Source organism: Artemia franciscana, chromosome 9, assembly GCF_032884065.1.
Source record: "Artemia franciscana chromosome 9, ASM3288406v1, whole genome shotgun sequence".
NCBI lineage: Eukaryota > Metazoa > Arthropoda > Branchiopoda > Anostraca > Artemiidae > Artemia > Artemia franciscana.
This window is the reverse complement of record NC_088871.1, coordinates 15,241,352-15,262,543: the sequence shown is the minus strand read 5'-3', so window position 1 is coordinate 15,262,543 and position 21,192 is coordinate 15,241,352. Positions and strand designations below refer to the sequence as shown.

General features: G+C 36.5%; 1 protein-coding gene across 7 annotated transcripts in view; it reads right to left on the bottom strand.

Annotated features, from left to right (window-relative positions):
* LOC136031047 (membrane-associated guanylate kinase, WW and PDZ domain-containing protein 1-like) overlaps positions 1-9,856 on the bottom strand; it is a 163,310-nt gene extending 153,454 nt beyond the window's left edge. For 5 of the 7 annotated variants that reach the window (XR_010618417.1, XM_065710250.1, XM_065710247.1 and 2 more), the window contains exon 1: positions 9,738-9,856. The gene's annotated coding sequence lies outside the window, so the exon portion shown is untranslated. Of the gene's footprint in view, positions 1-3,263; positions 3,394-9,737 lie in introns of all 7 variants that reach the window. The other 2 variants (XM_065710248.1, XM_065710249.1) reach the window with 2 other exon arrangements.
* Positions 9,857-21,192: the final 11,336 nt, after the last annotated feature.

Below are 21,192 nucleotides of genomic sequence, written 5' to 3'. Positions count from 1 at the left end.
TAATCTCATTTAAAGAAAGTGTAAAGCATTGAAAAAGTGTTGCAAAGATAAGAAATCCTGCAACTTTGAAAGATACCAACTTTGCAGAAATCCTGCAACTTTGAAAGGTAGCCAGAAATCTTGTTACAAATAACATTAAAAATTCAAATGACGAAAATAAACTGGCTCAATAAATCAAGGTAAATCCCAAACTCTTTTGGAGACATGCATCAAATAACAAGAGCTAAGAGCTCATATGGCACTTGTGACGAGGCAAGAAGAGCTAAGAACCAAGACCTCATATGGTATGAGCTCGAACAAAATTCAATTAATCAATAGATAGATTTAAAAGGAAAATAAGAGGCTTAATGCCGGTCAGGATTTAAAATAAAGCTCTGAGTCAAGATGTCCATCTAAATATCAAAATTCATTAAGATCCGATCACCCACTCGTATGTTATAAATACCTAATTTTTTCTAATTTTTCCTCTCCCTTTAGCTCCCAAGATGGTTGAATCTGGGAAAACGACTTTATCAAGTCAATTTGTGCAGCTCCCTGACACGCCTACCAATTTTCATCGTCCTAGCACGTCCAGATGCACAAAAATCGCCAAATCACGGAACCCCTCCCCCAAACTCCCCCAAAGAGGGCGAATACAGTACGATTCCGTCAATCACGTATCAAGGACATTTGCTTATTCTATCCACACAGCTTCATCCCGATTCCTCCACTCTAAGTGTTTTCCAAGATTCCCCCCCTCCAACTCCCTCCAAAGTCAAAAGATCTGGTCGGGATATGAAATAAGAGCTCTGAGACATAAATTCCTTCTAAATATCAAATTTCATTAGGATCCGATCACCTATTCGTAAAATAAAAATACCCCAATTTTCACGTTTTCCAAGAATTCCGGTTTTCCCCTCCAACTCCCCCCAATGTCACAGGATCTGGTCTGAATTTAAAATTAGAGCTTTAAAGCGCAAGACCCTTCTAAATATCAAATTTCATTCACATGTGGTCGCCCTTATGTAAGTTAAAAATACCTCAATTTTCAAATTAACCCCCCCCCCCAACTCCACCAAAGAGAGCAGATCCGGTCCGATTATGTCAGTCACGTGTCTTAGACAGGTTTTTATTCTTCCCATCCAGTTTCATCCTGATCTCACCGCTTTAAGTATTTTCTAATATTTCCGGTTCCCCTCAACTTCCCCCCCCCCCCATTTACGCTGGATCCGGTTGAGATTTAAAATAAGAGATCTGAGTCACGAGGTCCTTCTAAATATGAAGTTTCATGAAGATCCGATCACTCCTTCGTAAGTTAAAAATACTGTTATTTTTTCTAATTTTTCAGATTTAACCCCCCCCCCCCCGCCCCAATAGAGCGGATCCGTTCCAATTATGTAAATCAAGTATCTAAGACTTCTGCTTATTTTTCCCACCAAGTTTCATCCCAATCCCTCCAATCTAAGCGTTTTCCATGATTTTAGGTTCCCTCACCCCAAACTCCCCCCGATGTCACCAGATCCGGTCGGGAAAGGGCTTTGAGACACGATATCCTTCTAAATATCAAATTTCATTGAGATCCGATCACCCGTTCGTAAGCTAAAAATACCTCATTTTTTATTTTTCAGAATTAACCCCCCCCCCCCCAACTACCCCAAAGAGAGCGGATCCGTTCCGATTATGTCAATCATGTATTTAGGACTTGTGCTTATTTTTCACACTAAGTTTCATCCCGATCCCTCCACTCTAAGTGTTTTCCAAGTTTTAGGTTTCCCCCTCCCAACTCTCCACCAATGTCACCAGATCTGTTCGGGATTTAAAATAAGAGCTCTGAGACATGATATCCTTCTAAATATTAAATTTCATTGAGATCCGATCACCCGTTCGTAAGATAAAAAGACCTATTTTTTCCAATTTTTCAGAATTAAGAACCCCCCCCCCCCCACCCAACTGCCCCAAAGAGAGTAAATCAATTCCGGTTATGTCAATCATGTATCTAGGACTTGTGCTTATTTTTCCCACCAAGTTTCATGCCGATCCCTCCACTCTAAGTGTTTTCCAAGTTTTAGGTTTCCACCTCCCACCTCCCCTCAATGTCACCAGATTTGTTTGGGATTTAAAATAAGAGCTCTGAGACACGATATCCTTCTAAATATCAAATTTCATTGAGAACTGATCACCTGTTTGTAAGTTGAAAATACCTCATTTTTTCTAATTTTCCAGAATTAACCCCCCCCCCCCAACTACTCCAAAGAGAGCGGATCCGTTCCGGTTATGTCAATCATGTATCTAGGACTTGTGCTTATTTTTTCCACCAAGTTTCATCCCGATCCCTCCACTCAAAGTGTTTTCCAAGTTTTAGGTTTCCCCCTCCCAACTCCCCCCCCCCAATATCACCAGATCCGGTCAGGATTTAAAATAACAGCTCTGAGACACGATATCCTTCCATACATCAAATTTCATTGAGATCTGATCAACCGTTCGTAAGTTAAAAATACTTCTATTTTTCTATTTTTTCAGAATTAACCGGCCCCCACTCCCCCCCCCCCCAGATGGTCAAATCGGAAAAACGACTATTTCTAATTTAATCTGGTCCGGTCCCTGATACGCCTGCCAAATTTCATCGTCCTAGCTTACCTGGAAGTGCCTAAAGTAGCAAAACCAGGACCAACAGAATTTGCAATTGCTGTATGTCACTTGGTTAATACCAAGTGCCATAAAAACTAAAAAAGAATGGCTTCCTTCACCATTCTCAACAAGGTTTCTGAAGTGGTGCATCTGTTGACACAAATTTACAGCAGTCTTACAATCTTGTTACAGATCTAATAGATAAGGGAATTCCTGTTGATGTTGCCCTCTTTGACCAAGTCAAAGCCTTTGATAGGGTCTGCCACAGGAGACTGATTGTCAAGTTACATGCAGCAGAAATAAACAACCAAGTTGTTGGCTGAATTAAGGTATTTCTTGCTGAAAGGACTCAACACGTCAGAATATTCTCATCTCATGGAACACTGATTTATTCCAAATCATCACTATTCAAGAATGATGTGCTGCAAGTAACTATACTTGGCCCTACCCTCTTCAATATTTTTATTAATGATGCCCCTAGTGTAGCACACAATTATTTAACTTAATACGCAGATGATTCCAAACTTATTGGTGGTATCAGAAAACAACTTGATGCAGATGTTTTTCAACATGATATAAATGAGCTTAATAATTTGGCAAATCCCTAGTTACTGAGCTTGAACACATCTAAATACCATGTCCTTAAATTAACTTACGTTTTGGTTACACTCTCAATGACCTACCACTTGAGGCTGTTCCCAAGGATAGAGATATGGCGTCTTGGTTGATGAGAAACTTAAATTTGATTCTCATGCTGCTACTGGTGCTTCATCAGCTAACCAAATCCTAGGAACAATAAAGAGAACAATCAGCAAATGCTCTCCAGGAGTCATGACAACCCTATATAAAGTTTTTGTTCTTGACCAAAACTTGAAGTTGGCATGACAATTGCATCCCCTTTTTACAAAAAAAAAAGACAAATTCATCCTAGAAGCAGTTCAAAGGCAAGCAACGAAATTGATTAGCAAATTCCAAACAGTCCCCAATTGTGAATGTCATTGTCACCTCAAACTACAAAGCCTAACATATAGGCCTAAACGTAGGGATGTCATAACTGCCTTCAAACTTATTTTGACAAACATTGTCCCTGATTCATTCTTGTTTTCCATCACCTCTTCTACCAGATGTTACTCAAAGAAACTGTCTAGGATGTCATACAGACTCTGCCAGAGAAATCAGTTCTTTTCAAGCAGTCACCAGCCTTTGGAAAAGACTGTCAGAATATGCTGTCTCTGCAACTTGTCTTGACACTTTTAAATCAACAGATGATGCTGAATGGAGTGATGTTGAGAGGAAATATGATTTGGCAGCCCATGAGTCTTCAGCTTGTCTTTAATTCTTCATGGAGTCTACAAGGAGGAAATCCTAAGATTGCTCCAAGCTGCAATCTAAGGTAATATTATGAAGTAAGAATTATTTTTTTCTCAAAAGTCCTTAATCTAGGCTTATACCAACTGGGGAGAGGAATAACATCTGCATAATAGAATTTAAGGTGATTTAAGGTAACATCAGGGGGCAGGGGGCAAAAGTGCAAGGGGACAACTCTGTACATTAGACTAATGATTAAGTTTTCAGGTAATCCATTCAAAAAATTCCCACTAAATGCCCTTCATGTAATGTACATTTGCTGCAACAACTGAGTAAAGAGACAAAGAAGTTATTATATACTTGCTGAAAATCTTGAAACAGGTAGTCTTAGTCAAATATTTTCTAAGCTATTGTCACTCTTGGGTAAGCAGTTGCAAGATCTCTAGCATAGTGGTGCTAGTGGTAGCAATAATGACAATGACAGTGTTCAGGAGAACATTTAGCTTGTTATTTTAATCCCAAATGAGAGAAAGAGCTTGCACATACCTCAAAAATGTTCACTGATGAACTGCAGGATGACTCCCTATACAATAAAAAAGTTAGCCTACATTCCAGTTTGTTCAGCAGAAAACCTGAAAATACAAGCCAGGCTTGTGCTGCCAGCCTTACTTCTGTGGTAAATAGTGCCTTCTTTCAATGTCCTCAAAAGTTGTATGGCAAATATCATTTTCCTCCTGGTTAAATTTGGAAATGCAACCAAATAGGAATACCTACAGATGTGCAGGCCCTAAAGGTGATAGCTTTAGAGGGGAGCAAAATAGATGGCACAAACCACATTGACAGAAAGAGGGGAAAATACCGAAATGTTGTGCTTTGTATCTGCAACCTATCAGACAATTCCAAAATTATTTATTCTTCCAAGAGTCAAAGCTCCTGAGATGATGTATTGAGATGAACTGTCAGGATACATTGAATAGCCCATTGTGTTCCATAGAACACTTTCTCAAAGAGGTCAAACTAAGCAAAAAAAACCCTGTTTTACAATCATGAAAGCCACATTTCAGTACAAGTAGTTTCTCTGTGCCAAGATAACAATGTCAACTTCCCAACCTTTCCTCTCATTGTCCCTAACCTCTTGACATTTCAATGTATACACCATTGAAACATACCATCAGGGACTCATTTGACAATTGGTTGTGGTCAGGTCAAAGAATGTCGATACATTAACCAGTAAAGTTGTGCGCAAGGGTCCCATTCTAGAAAAGCTGAATCCTCAAAACATCACAGCTAGTTAAGAAAGGCAGGAATTTGGCATTTAAATTCAGCAGAAACTGAGACAACACTTGCAAAGAAAAAGTCACTAAAAACAGTCAAAGAGTTCATTCATTGCCAACAAAACTAGTGACAGAATTTCAGGCATAGCAGCTTAATAATGAGTTGGATAGAAGGCCATCATGTATAGGGAGAGGGGGTGCTCCCCTCCCCAAATGTTTTTGGCCACTTTGTAAAAAAAAGGTTGATATTTTTTTTTTTTTGTTCAATAAAGACCATGAAAATACTGACATTTCATCAACAGAAATTTTGAACTTAGATGGTAAATGCAACAATTTTACCAACTCCTGCTGTGATTTTACAGATTGCAATTGCAGTCCCCTTCCCTTCCCCAAATGGAGCCAGATCATGTCTATTCTGTAAACCAATTTATTGTATTATTGACCTGACAAAATCTAGTTTTACCCCTAGTAAGAAAAATTACTATTTATCCTACATAAAATTATCTTTTAACCTGCAAATTTACCACCTAACCAATGAAAGAAAACATGATAGAATACTCTGATTAATAGAAACATGCTACATATCAAAAAGTGAGAATTTCATTGTTTTAGAGTGTTCTTCATATCCCAAAGCAGGAAAAGAGCTACATCGTCACCATAGTTACCATAATTTTTGGAATTATCATTAAACAAGGAACTTATTGCTATTTGTACTACTTTTGGTACTGTGTATGATATGCCACTGACTCAAGTTTATGCTGTCTAAAACTTGGGCTATATATTAAACATTAGAGGGGGGAAATATAGAGGGTCTGCATGCAAAATGAGTTAGGTACAATTATTCTACATATTATGAAGTAAGAATTGTTTTATAGCTTAAAACTTTCCAAATACTTTACCCCCCCCCCCCACAAAGTGAAATTATAGGCTATAGCCAAAATTATATGTCACGTCTATTCTGTCACTTGTCTTGTTTAACACCAAGCTGAAAGAAACTAATTTTTATGCATTATAAACTTGAGTAAATAATGTATAATACACAAGTTCCCTACTTTTATTTGTTCAGCATTTTTTTTAACTTTAGATGTGATTAATCACTTTAAATCTACTAACAGCAGCAATTAACTTACTTTCTGGTAAATATCTTGATTAACAGAGTATTCAGATAGCTAACAAACAAGCTTACCTTTGCAATCAGAACTTCATCCTAAATCCAAATATGACATTTGTTTCCATAGAAAAGTAAATTACAACTTAACCTATCCTTTCTAACCTTATCTAAATATATAGCCCATATCACATATTTATAATCAGTTTATTGATTGACAATTTTGTCATCATCAATTAAAGGTAAGTACAGAGTAGTTCTTATAATTGACCAATGAATAAAGTGAACATACCCATGTTCAGGCATGCAAAAAGTGCCATAATAAAGTAGCATGCTACTTGGCAATTTCCAAAATTTTTGGCAGATTTTGTCTGAAAATACCATTTCTATCCATAAAAATTCTTTCTACTCAAAGAAAAGTTGGTTGCTGAAATGTTGGCAGTTTTTATAGTTTTGTTGAGTTCTGCTAATGGCAGGTTTAGAATATTTTGCATACTGGTAATATTTGTGAACAGTGTCATTTTTAAGCTCTTTTGGATTATAATCATCATTTTTTCTTGCAAATATTTTTTGAACCAAAAAGAACTGTTGAAAATAACATTTTCTTTCTACAGTCTAGTTTTTCAATATAAAATGGGTTAAAATACTTGTTTCAAGCTTGGTATTTCATTATAAATCCATTTTATAAAAGCTGTACATTTCATAAACATTGATTTGTCACAATCTAGATAAATAACAAAAAATTGAAACAATTCTGAAAGGCTTTCTTCTTATTCTGTCAGGCTGCTTTAAAATGCTGTTTTACTTATATATTAAAAAATATCAAAACTAACAGAAGAAGCATGATGGATAGAAAAATTGTTTTGAATTTTTTTAACTGACTTAATTGAGACAAATCAATGCTGGGGGAATATTTAACATTAACAAAATTGACTTTATAATGAAATAGCAAGTTTGAAACCAATGTTTTAACCCTTTTAATACCCAAAAACCATATAAAGAAACAATTATTTCCAAGGGTTCAAAAAAGACTTAAAATTGAATTTGCACTGTAAGCAACAATAAATTTATGACAGTTCATAGACTATAACTGACTTATCAATAAAGTGAACAAACCACTTGATGTCTTTTTTATGTTCTTTAAAAATATAATTAATTGCTTCTACCACAAATTCAAATTTAAGCACATTTTAACCCAGCCTGATTATAAATAATTTTAGCACTGAGAAAATGTAGCATTATTTTTTTGAAAATTAGTCCAAAAAAGAAAAAAAAACCTTTTAAAAAAGGTCCAAAAGGGTAGGCTGATCTCTGTTTTGTGACCCCTCAGCCAGAATGTACCTACAATGAGGACTGGGATCCAGCCATACTGTGCTTTTGCACACCCTTCCTACTTACCTTCCCCAGTTTTCTCAAGGTACCCATTTAAAGCTAGGTTACCTCTGCCTGAGCTTACAGTCATACCAACAACCCTATCCCAAACCAAAAAACTGGCTATGTAGCAAAAATGAGCATCATAGCCTTCAAGATGAAATTCTGGTGAAATCAAAACCAAAGAATCAAGATGAAATTCTGGCTATAAAAGTCAGGGTAGGCCTAAATATTTTGCTCTCATATTATTGACAGATATATAAAGTAAACATATCACTCAATGCCTTTTTATATTCTTTAAAAATATATTGATTAGGCTACTTTTGCTGTGAACAAATTTTACCTATACATATTCCAACTGGGGATATCAGGCCTGTTTGTACATTAGGGGTGGGGGGAAGTTTATTTCTGATGCAAATGAGAGGTAAATTCAAACCTTACTACAGTCCCCATCCCTAATGTACAAATATATACCCTGAATTGGTATATAGGGGTTAAATTCATATGACAAAAATGATTTGGGTATTAAATGATAGGCTATTTGGATTGAGCATAAAATAGGCATCAAGTGGTAGCCTATGTTTATTTTATTCGTAAGTTAATAATATGGACAGTGATGTATTGCTGTTTTATTTAAAATGTAAGTTCATTTCTTTGGTATCTGAATAGTCCAAGTGCATTAATCAAGATATTAACCAATGACTATCTCTTTTCTAACCTAGGACTATCTAATATCTATATAACAACCTCAATTTGGCTAGAATTGTACCTAAGATTTAGAAATGATAGGCTATTTGGATTGAGCATAAAATAGGCATCAAGTGGTGGCCTGTGTTTATTTTATTTGTAAGTTAATAATATGGATAGTGATGTATCGCTTTTTTATTTAAAATGTAAGTTCATTTCTTTGGTATCTGAATAGTCCAAGTGCATTAATCAAGATATTTACCAATGACTATCTCTTCTAGCCTAGGACTATCTAATATCTATATAACAACCTCAATTTGGCTAGAATTGTACCTAAGATTTAGAAATGATAGGCTATTTGGATTGAGCATAAAATAGGCATCAAGTGGTAGCCTATGTTTATTTTATTCATAAGTTAATAATATGGACAGTGATGTATCGCTGTTTTATTTAAAATGTAAGTTCATTTCTTTGGTATCTGAATAGTCCAAGTGCATTAATCAAGATATTTACCAATGACTATCTCTTCTAGCCTAGGACTATCTAATATCTATATAACAACCTCAATTTGGCTAGAATTGTACCTAAGATTTAGAAATGATAGGCTATTTGGATTGAGCATAAAATAGGCATCAAGTGGTAGCCTATCTTTATTTTATTCGTAAGTTAATAATATGGACAGTGATGTATCGCTGTTTTATTTAAAATGTAAGTTCATTTCTTTGGTATCTGAATAGTCCAAGTGCATTAATCAAGATATTTACCAATGACTCTTTTCTAGCCTAGGACTATCTAATATCTATATAACAACCTCAATTTGGCTAGAATTGTACCTAAGATTTAGAAATGATAGGCTATTTGGATTGAGCATAAAATAGGCATCAAGTGGTAGCCTATGTTTATTTTATTCGTAAGTTAATAATATGGACAGTGATGTATTGCTGTTTTATTTAAAATGTAAGTTCATTTCTTTGGTATCTGAATAGTCCAAGTGCATTAATCAAGATATTTACCAATGACTCTTTTCTAGCCTAGGACTATCTAATATCTATATAACAACCTCAATTTGGCTAGAATTGTACCTAAGATTTAGAAATGATAGGCTATTTGGATTGAGCATAAAATAGGCATCAAGTGGTAGCCTATGTTTATTTTATTCGTAAGTTAATAATATGGACAGTGATGTATCGCTGTTTTATTTAAAATGTAAGTTCATTTCTTTGGTATCTGAATAGTCCAAGTGCATTAATCAAGATATTTACCAATGACTCTTTTCTAGCCTAGGACTATCTAATAGCTTATCTATATAACAACCTCAATTTGGCTAGAATTGTACCTAAGATTTTCCTTGGTTTAGTCTTCATATGCTCACTACCACTTACCTTCTACCTTTATTCAACTGATAGTCTATAGTTCATTCAAAGTCAGAATAGAATTCACGCAGATGAAAGTTTGAATGTTAAGATATTTCTTCTTGAAAGCAAAATGGCGAGAGGCGTAGTTCAAACGCTGCTACTCCCGCAATGAAATAGCAAAATTGAAAATTTTGAATGCTTTATCAACAGTATACACTTGGCTTGTGATAAGTCTTTGGAAGTTCTTTTCCACGACTTCAAACTCAATCACCAGCCAATCTTCATTTCTAAGCTATTTGTTTTTCTTGGGTTGTGTTTTTAGGTTATACTTACGTTTTTCAGAAATATAGCCATAACATTTGGCGCAAAAAATCACTGTTTTTGTTCATATTCCAGTATTTCCTATCTGTTGGGAAATATTTAAACTATACATTTAATTATATTTCTACAAAACCGATTTAAATACTCTCATCCACAATCACTTTAGAAGATTTTTGTCGTGCTAAGCTGCCAGAAGTGCGGAGAAAATTTATAAATTCAATTAGTTCTGAAATGGATTCTTAATATAAATCCAAACTTAATGGGTAAATAATTTGCTGTGTTTTCTGATACAGGTTTACAAATCCCCTGAAGTATAAAAATGAAACTTGTCCATAATCCCCCATAGATCCGCATAGTGGGGTTTTCATGAGATTCTTGAAAAAATTTTCTACTTGGTTGGAAGTCTCAAAAAACACTGAAAAAAAAGGAAAGTGGAAAATAAAGACGACGCTTGGTGCACGAAAACTAGTGGAATAAGTTTCGGGACCACTAACTGGCTTTGGTACAGGAATGTGGTTTCTCACTCCACTTTCCACGACCTAGTGGCCCACTTCAACAATACCATACAAATTTTCTTACACATATGCAACCATGTTCTTTAACAATCTTCGGCCTGTTTCAAGATTACGCCTGAAATGTGATTTCCTGCTTTACTTTCTATGACCTCTCTAGATTCACTTTCCAAAAACTGGGAAATGTTTCTAAGTCACGAAAAACCCTAATGGAAAGTGATTCTGCATTTCTTTCCAAGTTATGAAAACCTCCCTTTGAGCTCCGAGTAATTTCAAACAATAACGATAAGGCTTCAGAAAGCTTCATATAACGCTTTATATCAAAAGAGGATGGATTGTCAGTTAAAGAAAAGCTGAAGCAGTTGCTTTATGTAACCCTCATGTACATTTTTAACACTCACAAAAATACATTTGTTGCAATTCAACATTGCCTAATCTGGCGCTTGGGGTCATTGGTTTTTAGCTTTCTTCCAGATGGATGGATGAAAGTGACATGACCAAAATTCAGTAGATAAAATGTTTTATCGTATTCCGCGTAGCCTTTACTTCATGTTCCAGACGAACGGTTTTCAATCGATCCCAAGTCATTGGTAATCCCCCCTCCAAAAAAAGCTCAGGCGGACCCATTGGGGATTCGTGACTCTTTGGTTGGGAACCACTACTCTAAGCAATATGTAAAGTTTAGGTTTCACTTGTATTTCTTTTTTTGTAAATGTATAAAATACTTTGAAGCCATCTACCTCCGCATTGATATCACTTTCCAGAATCTGCAGATGAGGTTTATGATGTAGACCAAACACTCTTTTATGGTAATGGAGCTGGAGGAACTCCTACTACTGGACCACTTCTCTACCCAAAATCTCTGCTCCATATCTTATAAGTGGTAAAACATTTGTATGAAATGCTCTTTTGTGGATTTTTAGGGTTTTAATTCCCACATGGCTACTTTGCCTCTCTTAATTATTTCGCCAACATGACTCTTTAAACTTCTGTTTTCTGATAAAACAAATCCTAAATGTTTTATTCTTTTAATTACATTCAGTTCCTTATTATTAATATTAAACCTATAATTTTCTGCACCGCTCTTTTCTTTAAAATAATAACTTCACTTTTTTGCCACAAGACTAACTTTCGGAGTCCATCTTTTCTCTAGAAAATCAATCGCATACTATATTCGATAACGCCCTATTTTACTCCTAGCTTAATATAAAAAGCCTAGTAAACCTGTTACCAAATAATATGATTTCACTCAAACAAATATACATACTCACATGAGGGAGGTCAATTCTAGGCGGGTCATCCTTCAATAGCTCACTGTCAACACTGTCGAACGCCTTATGGAAGTTGTGAAATCCCACATAAAGACGGGTTTTTCTCTTTACATATTTATCTATTAATGCATTCAAAATAGATAATATATCAGTCGTCCCGTACCCTGTCCTAAAAGCTCCTTGTTCTTCATGTATGGTATTATTTTTATTTAACCATTTAGAAAGCCTAGTACTTATTTTCTTCATTGCCTTACTTTAAGCAGGGACAAGCGCTTTCAAACAATAATTATTCTGCACCTTTGGGTTTTCTCCCTCAAAAAGCGGCATAAGCAATAATCTCTTTCTATTACTTGGCCATTGTCCTGAACTTAAGATCTAATTACAGAGAAAAATATTTATCAACATAAAAATTCAAAAAATTCTTAAATAACGTTATTAGCCCACCATCAACGCCTGCAGTCAACCCTCCTTTTAAATTTTTGAATACTGACTTAATCTCATCATTATTTGCTATATCTACTAAATCGTAATCATGTTGCCTCATAGGACAAACAACCATCTCCAGAGTCTGTGCTACCCTAGCATTTCTACACAATCACCTTCCAAGATTTCGAGTTATTTAGGCCATGAATCTACCACTGGAGCAGCCTGGGTACTTCCTTTTTCTTTTCCATTATCATTCCCTATTTTACCCCAAAATTTCCATTTCTAAAATCATCCTCAACATTCGTTTTTTTTCTTTTTCTCAAACTCTTTTTTTTCTTTTTATTAATCTTTTATATTCTCTTCTTTTATCTTCATATCAGACTTTGATCTTCAGCGCTATCCCATTCTTTTAAATGACTCAATAAATATCTCATCTCTGCTTTCATTCACTTGCATTCTAAATAAAAATAACACTCGTTCTTTTTTTTATTGTCAGGTTACACGATTTTGCACAACTACCCACAATTTCATTAAACTATAATTATATCATGCATGTCTTTCTCATTCTCTTGCAACAATTTCAGCCTATTTGTTATATGCAACTCCAAAAGGTCCTTTTTAAATGCTTCAAAATAGTTCTTTGTCAAATCATTTTTGATTCGTTTTCCAAAGCCTTCTGATCTAGGCTCCACAATACAGAAATTTCTTACTCGAGGACCACTGTCCGGAAACCGTCCAGTCGTCACCTGAAGCTTAGTAGCTCTATGTTCAGATCCAACTAAATCTAGAACTTCCATATAAATAGATTCAGGCAAAAATTGTGCATTAATAAGCATATAATCCACAACACTTGGAGTTGGACCCGAAAGGCAAGTAAACTCGCCCCTAGCCTTGTCATTTCCAAACCTTCCATTCGTAATTATCGGACCTTGTTCCCTGCAAAGTGCCAGGATCTTTATTTCCCAAACATATGTTGTTCTTTATTCATCCTTGTTACTTCGTGGTTCTCTAAAACCAGCTGAGACAAAACCTCCTATGTTTGGGATTAATACCTCTGGAATTTCAAACTAAACACCGGTATAAGCATTAAAATCCCCAATCAAACCACACTTCCCATCACTACAAATTTCTTGTATTAGCGACAATTTTATCGACTATACGAACTATTCTGTGGAGGAAATTAATAATCACTATTGTATCTTAAATATCAACCCCAAAAGCCTTGTTAAATGATCTTTGGACTATTTTGAATAAAATGACTGTTTTGAATTTCAAAATTTCTATTTGATGCATTTTGGGAAGACACGACATTTCGAGGGAGGGGGGATAGGTGTGGCTTTTCTCTGATCCCTGCGATTCTTAAAAATGACTGTAGAAATTATGATTACCAATCCAACTAGTACCCTCCAAATTATATAAGACCCTCATTTTTATAAAAACCTCATTTACTCCCAGGGGATAACATACAACCTTGTCTTGAGAGCTGTGGGGGCGGGGATAATTTCCTCAGAGACATAATTTCCAGACCCTTAAACTACGATGAAAAAAAAATATATCTCCAAATTTTGATCGGATGTCTTTGCAGGAATAATGGGCGTAAGAGGAGGAGGGGCTGGCTGCTTTCAAATTACTTTTGACTCTTAAAAAGAGCATTATAACTTCCAATTTCATATCAAATGAGCCACATCTGATACGACCATCCATTCCATCAGAACCTTACATGGCCCAAGGGCATGACTTTTAACCCTATTCCCCGTGCCCAGGGGGCTGTGTCAACCCCAGAGGCACTGTTATATATTCTTTAGAATATTTTTGAACAAAATCACCATCTCACAGTTCTAATCGGATTCGTTTGGTGAAAAGAGGGTTGGTTGCAGGGGTTAGTTACACTCCACCACTTTCGACTCTTTAAAGGCAACTAGAACTTCCGGTTTTCAACCGAATGAGCTTCCTCTTAGGTTTACACAACCAGCCTTTCCATAAAACCTTATGTGGCCCCAGGGCATGAATTAAAACCTTTGCCACAGGCTGAAAAGCTGCCCCCATGTTTCCCCCAGGTTAAAGGTCCGGAAAATATATCCTTGAGTATGACACCCCCCTCCAGTCAACTCTTAGGGCAAAGGTTGTAAGTTATGCTCTGGGGGCATATAAGACTTTGATAGAAAGCTTTGACGTAGAAACTTCAAAAAAGGTTCATTCGATTAGAAATTGAGCAGGCTAGTACCCCTTTTGATAGTCAAAATGTAATTGGAAGGTGAAGATCCCCCCACACCCATCATTTCTCCAAACACTTCCGATCAATATTTTGATATAACCATTTTGCCCAACGTAGTAAAAAAGTCCGGAAATTATATCTTTGAAGATGAACCCCACTACAGCCAGGTTTGTAAGGGTTTGTATTGCCATTGGGAATATAAGGTTCTTGTAGAAAGTGATGTCGTAAAAACTTCAAAAGGGCTCATTCAATTGGAAATTGAGAGGACTACTGCCTTTTTCATTAGTCAGAAGTGATAACAGGGAAAGTGCACCCACCCTACGCCCATTATTTCCACAAACAATTCCAATCGAAATTTTGATATAACCAATTTGTTTGACGTAGTTGAACGGTCCGGAAATTATGTCTTTGAGGATGAAAAATTACTCCTCCCAGCTCAGGGCAAAGGTTGTAAGTTTTTACAGAAAGGGTGGTCATATAAACTTTGGAGGGGGCTCAAGCTCCAGTGCCCTTTTTAAGAGTCAGTGTGATCATGGGGCAGATAACCCCCTCCCCCCCGCACGCACACAAATACGTCGTGTTGTCCCGAAATGTATCTAGTAGAAATTTTAAGATAACCATTTTATTCAAAAGAGTCTAAATATCACATTCAAGGCTTTTGGAGTTTAAACAAATCCTCAGAGCCTGGGGCAAGGGTGTAAGTTATACCCTGGGGACATTTAAGGTTTTATTGAAGGGATGGTTATATAAACTTTAGAAGAGGCTCACTTGGTTGTGAATTGGAAGTTTAAGCGCCAAAAGTGATAGAGGGTAGCTACCCCTCCGAAACTAAACATCTTTTCCATACGAATCTGATTAAAATTGGGAGATAAGAATTTTGCTCAAAATAGTCCAAAGAATACATGAAAGTTCCTCTAGGGTTGACACCCTCCCCCACCCAGTGCCTGGGAGTTAGGGTTATAAGTCATGCCCTGGGGCATATAAGGTTTCTATGGAATAGGTGGTTATATAAACTTCAGATGGGGCTCATTTGATTCAAAATTGGAAGTTAAGAGTCAAAAGTGATTTGAGAGTAACCCTCTCCCCCCACACACACATTATTTCCTCAAAGAAATCCACTCAAAGTATTCAATACCATATTTTTTTGTAGATGGTGAACAGCTTTTTATTCTTTTCATGGTGGGGTGGTTTTTATAACTTACTATTTTTTGAACCAATATTTTTACATAATCTTAATTTCTATAAATTTGTTAGAACTTTAACCCTGTCTAGATTTTGGATTTAATTTCATTTCTACTACCTACCTACGACGCATAATTGTTGACGTCTCCTTTAAACTGCTGGTATTTCTTTGTCCACAAGTTTATCGGAGCAGCCTATTATGCACCCCCCGATAAAAAAAAATCCTAGATCTGCCCCTGTGTGCCAGGATACAATGACATAATAGGGTAAATAAGGAATACATTTTATAAATTTGAGGCACAGAAGGGACACATTTTGCAGATTGATGACATAAGCCAAAATATTTCCCTACTGGATATATATTTTTGTAAAAAAAAAAAAATGTTAATTTTCACCAAAGTGGTGCTAAAACTACTTATCAAGCATTAAATCTGCTTAACTACTTCGCTATTATTTTTAAATTTGATGCTGTATTTTTTAGATTTGCAAACTCTCTCCCAAAGACAACTATTTGCGAGGTATTCTTTCATATATGAACAAATTTATTTCTCATTGCTTTTACGCTACAGTAAGGATAACAAGCAAGCAGGCACCTTTTCGTTATCAATTTGAGCTTCCGATAGTCAGGCAAAAACATCCACCTATTTATTAAATATTACCAGCTAAAAATTAAAAGTTAACAAAATAAAAAATCTGCATTCTTGATGGTCGGTAATCAAAACAAAAGCAAAGTACCCAGGTAAAAGCTCGCTAGTTTGGAAAATTTTTATGGAAAGAAAAATATGATTACAATGTCTTTTTTTTTTCTTTTTTTTTTTTTTTTTTTTTTTTTTTTTACAAAGGCACTTTGTCTCTAAGGAGGTGTTGTAGAAACTTTGAAAGGAGCTCATTCGATTGAAAATTGAAAGTTTTAGTCATCTTTTTAAGAATTTAAAGTGACTGGAGGCCAACCAGCCCACCATTACCCATTATTCCCCCAAACATATCTAATCTAAATTTTGAGATTGCTGTTTTGTTCACCACAGTTAAAAGGTCCAGTAGCTATATTTTTTTGGGTAGTAGCCCCCTCCCTCCAAAGGCCTCAGGGTAAGGGCTAAGAATTAATTACCCACTATTAGAATATATTAACTATTAAACAACGCCATTTGAAATGGTTGGGCCATGTGTTACGGAAACCGCCAGAGCACCTGCCTCGCCAAATACTTCTAGTTGAGCCTATTAGCTACCGGAAGAAACGCCAAGGAGGACAGAGGAAGAACTGGTGGAACCTTACCAAGTCAGACATTGAACAAATCGGGGGTTTCAGAAAATTAGGTCACAGATGGTCAACACCGTGGCTCGCTTTTGAAGAGCAGCTGGCACAAGATCGAACAAGATGGTCAAAGAAGGTCCCTATGATCATCGATGCCGGGCGAGGTGGAAACGCCTGATTCCCACCACAAGTACAAGTAAGTACGTAAGTATTAGAATATATGGAATTTAAGGAAGGAGTGGTCGTATGAACTTCAGAGGATGCTTATTGGATTGAAGATCAGAAATTCTAGTGGCCTTTCTATGAGTCATAAATGATCAGAGGTGAACTAGCCTTCCCTTTTCGTCCTCTTTTCCCAAATGCATCCGATAGAAAATTTGAGGTAGGTTGCATGCCCCAGAAGTTTTCACGCTTTCAACGGAAGAGGTGGTTGTGTAAACTTTAGAAGATACTCATTTGATTTGAAATTGAAAATTCTAATTCCCTTTTAAGAGTCAAAAGTGATAGGTGGACAACTAGCACTCCTCCCTTTTCCCCCAAGCCCATCTTATTGAAATTGTGAGATAGCCATTTTGTTCAAATTAGTCAAAGGAACATATAACAATCCAGAAATAAATTTAGCAGATATAAATTCCTGTAATAATTAAAACTCAAAACAACCAAAAATCATAGGCAGCACAATAGCACTGCTGAAGTGAAGAGCGATTTTGGCACAATTTATTATCGATTGAATTGCTTTCTTGTTGTTTGTTTCTGACCAGAGCACTCCTTATAGAAGAATTGTCGCAGAAAAGGAGCTATTTAAAGCTTGGAAAGGAGCTATTTAAACTATAAATTGAAAGTAATAGTGTTCTTTTTAAGAGCCACAACTCCTCCCACACAGCTCTCAGGAAAAGAGCAGTAAGTTACTCCCCGGGGGGATGTAAGGTTTTACAAAATGTTGTTTGTATATCCTTTGAAGGAGACTCATTGGATTGGTAATCAGGAATTCTAGTGTTTTTTTAAGGTAAAAGCGAAAAGAAGGCAGCCCCCCCACACGTCATTTTTTCCCAAAATGAATTCAATACAAATTTTGAGACACTCATTTTATTTAAAATAGTCCCAATATCATGTAACAAGGCTTTTGAGGTTGAACCAAACCCCCCAGAGCCTGGGGGCAAGGGTTTCAATTTATACCCCGGGGCCATATAAGGTTTTATAGAAAGGCTGGTTGTGTAAACCTTAGAGGAAGCTCATTCGATTGAAAATTGGCTTTCTAGCTACCTTTTAAGAGTCGAAAGTGGTGGAGTGCAACTAGCCCCCCTTAACTACCCCTCTTTTCACCAAACGAATCCGATTAGTACTGTGAGGTGATTTGTTCAAAATAATCCAAAGGACATATAACAATGCCTCTAGGGTTGACAAAAACCCCCAGTGCCCCGGGGGCTAGGATTATAAATCGTGCCCTAGGGGTATGTAAGGTTCTGATGGAATGGGTGGTCGTATCAGATGTGGCTCGTTTGATATGAAATTGAAAGTTATAGTACTCTTTTTAAGAGTCAAAAGTGATTTGAGACCAACCAGCCCCTCCTCCCTTTATGCTAATTATTTCCATAAAGACATCCAATCAAAATTTGGAAATAGATTTTTTGTTTCATCGTAGTTAAAGGGTCTGAAAATTATGTCTTTGAGGAATTTACTCCCGCCCCACAGCATAAAGTTTTTCTAAGTCTTGTCTAAATGACAGTTACTCTACATTCCTTAATTTGTGCTTTTTTTTTTCTAGTGCTTTTTTTAAAGGTAAAAATGATCAGAAGGTAGCTACCCCCTGCTCCCTCCAAACGTCGCGTTTTCCCAAAACGAATTCAATACAAATTTTGAGACGTCCATTTTATTCAAAATAGTCCCAATATCATGTAAGAAGGCTTTTGAGGTTGAAACAAACCTCCAGAGCCTGGGGGCAAGGGTTTTAATTCATGCCCCGGGGCCATATAAGGTTTTATGGAAAGGTTGGTTGTGTAAACCTTAGAAGAAGCTCATTCGATTGAAAATTGGCAGTTCTAGTTGCATTTTAAGAGTCAAAAGTGCTGAAGTGCAACTAACCCACCTCAACTACCCCTCTTTTCACCAAAAGAATCCGATCTGTAAGATGGTGATTTTGTTCAAAATAGTCCATAGAAGATATAACAATGCCTACAGGGTTGACACAAACCCCCAGTGCCCGGGAGATAGGGTTATAAGTCTTGCCCTAAGGGTAGTAAGGTTCTAATTGAATGGGTGGTCGTATCAGATGTGACTCATTTTATATGAAGTTGGAAGTTATAGTGCTATTTTTAAGAGTTAAAAGTGATTTGAGAGACATCAAAAAGACATTAAATCAAAATTTGGACATACATTTTTTTTCATCGTAGGTAAAGGGTTAGAAATTATGTCTTTGAGGAAATCACCCCCGCCCCTGCAGCATAGAGTTTTTCTAAGTCTTGTCTAAATGACAGTTACTCCACACTCCTTAATATGCATGCAAACAGAATCTTTTCGTCTCTAAGGAGTTGTTCTAAAAACTTTGAAAGGTAATCAGGACTTCTAGTGCTTTTTTTTAAAGGTAAAAGTGATCAGAAGGCAGCCCCCCCCCCACAAGCCATGTTTTCCCAAAATGAATTTGATACAAATTTTCACCAAACGAATCCGATTAGAACTGTCGGCTGGTAATTTTGTTCAAAATAGTCCAAAGGACATATAACAATGCCTCTAGGGTTGAAACAAACCCCCTGTATCCGGGGGATAGGGTTATGAGCCATGCCCTGGGGGCATGTAAGGTTCTGATGAAATGGGTGGTCGTATCAGATGAGGCTCATTTGATATGAAATTGGAAGTTATAGTACTCTTTTTAAGAGTCAAAAGTGATTTGAGGGCAACCAGCCACTCCTCCCCTTATGCTAATTATTTCCATAAAGACATCCAATAAAAATTTGGAGATAGATTTTGATTTTGGAGACAGATTTATTATGTTGGAAGTTATAGTGCTATTTTTAAGAGTCAAAAGTGATGTGAGAGCAACCAGCCTCTCCTCCCCTTACGCCCAATATTTCCACAAAGACATTCAATCAACATTTGGAGATACATTTTTTTTTCATCGTAGTTAAAGGGTTGGAAATTATGTCTTTGAGGAAATCACCCCCACCCCTGCAGCATAGAGTTTTTCTAAGTCTTGTCTAAATGACAGTTACTCCACACTCCTTAATATGCATGCAAACAGAATCTTTTCGTCTCTAAGGAGTTGTTCTAAAAACTTTGAAAGGTAATCAGGACTTCTAATGCTTTTTTTTAAAGGTAAAAGTGATCAGAAGACAGCCCCCCCCCCACAAGCCGTATTTCCCCAAAATGAATTCAATACAAATTTTGAGATATTCATTTTATTCAAAATAATCCCAATATCATGTAACAAGGCTTTTAAGGTTGAACCAAACCCCCGGAGCCTGGGGGCAAGGGTTTTAATTTATACCCTTTAGCCATATAAGGTTTTATGGAAAGGTAGGTTGGTTGTGTAAACCTTAGAAGAAGCTCATTCGATTGAAAATTGGAAGTCCTAGCTGCCTTTTAAGAGTCAAAAGTGGTGGAATGCAACTAACCTCCCTCAACTACCCCTCTTTTTACCAAACGAATCCGATTAGAACTGTCATCTGGTGATTTTGTTCAAAATAGTCCAAAGGACATATAACAATGCCTCTAGGGTTGAAACAAACCCCCTGTATCCGGGGTATAGGGTTATGAGCCATGCCCTGGGGGCATGTAAGGTTCTGATGGAATGGGTGGTCGTATCAGATGAGGCTCATTTGATATGAAATTGGAAGTTATAGTACTCTTTTTAAGAGTCAAAAGTGATTTGAGGGCAACCAGCCCCTCCTCCCCTTATGCTAATTATTTCCATAAAGACATCCAATAAAAATTTGGAGATTGATTTTTTTCATTGTAGTTTCAACCTTCAAAATTCTCCACTTTCAGCGATCGATAGATATGTGGAATTACGCCGGCGTGTAATAAAGCAGCCTCCAAATATCTGCTGTCTTGGTCATTAAATTTCATCTTCTTAGTTAAATTAAACAAAAAAATAAGTTTTTTTTAAATGAAAGTAAGGAGCGACATTAAAACTTAAAACGAACTGAAATTACTCCGTATATGAAAGGGGCTTTTCCTCCTCAACGCTAAAGTTTGACTCTTTCTCTTAACTCTACATTTTAAAACAGTAAAAAACTTTAGCGTAAAGAGCAGGGCGTTGAGGAGGAAAAGCCCCTTTTATATACGGAGTAATTTCTATTCGTTTTAA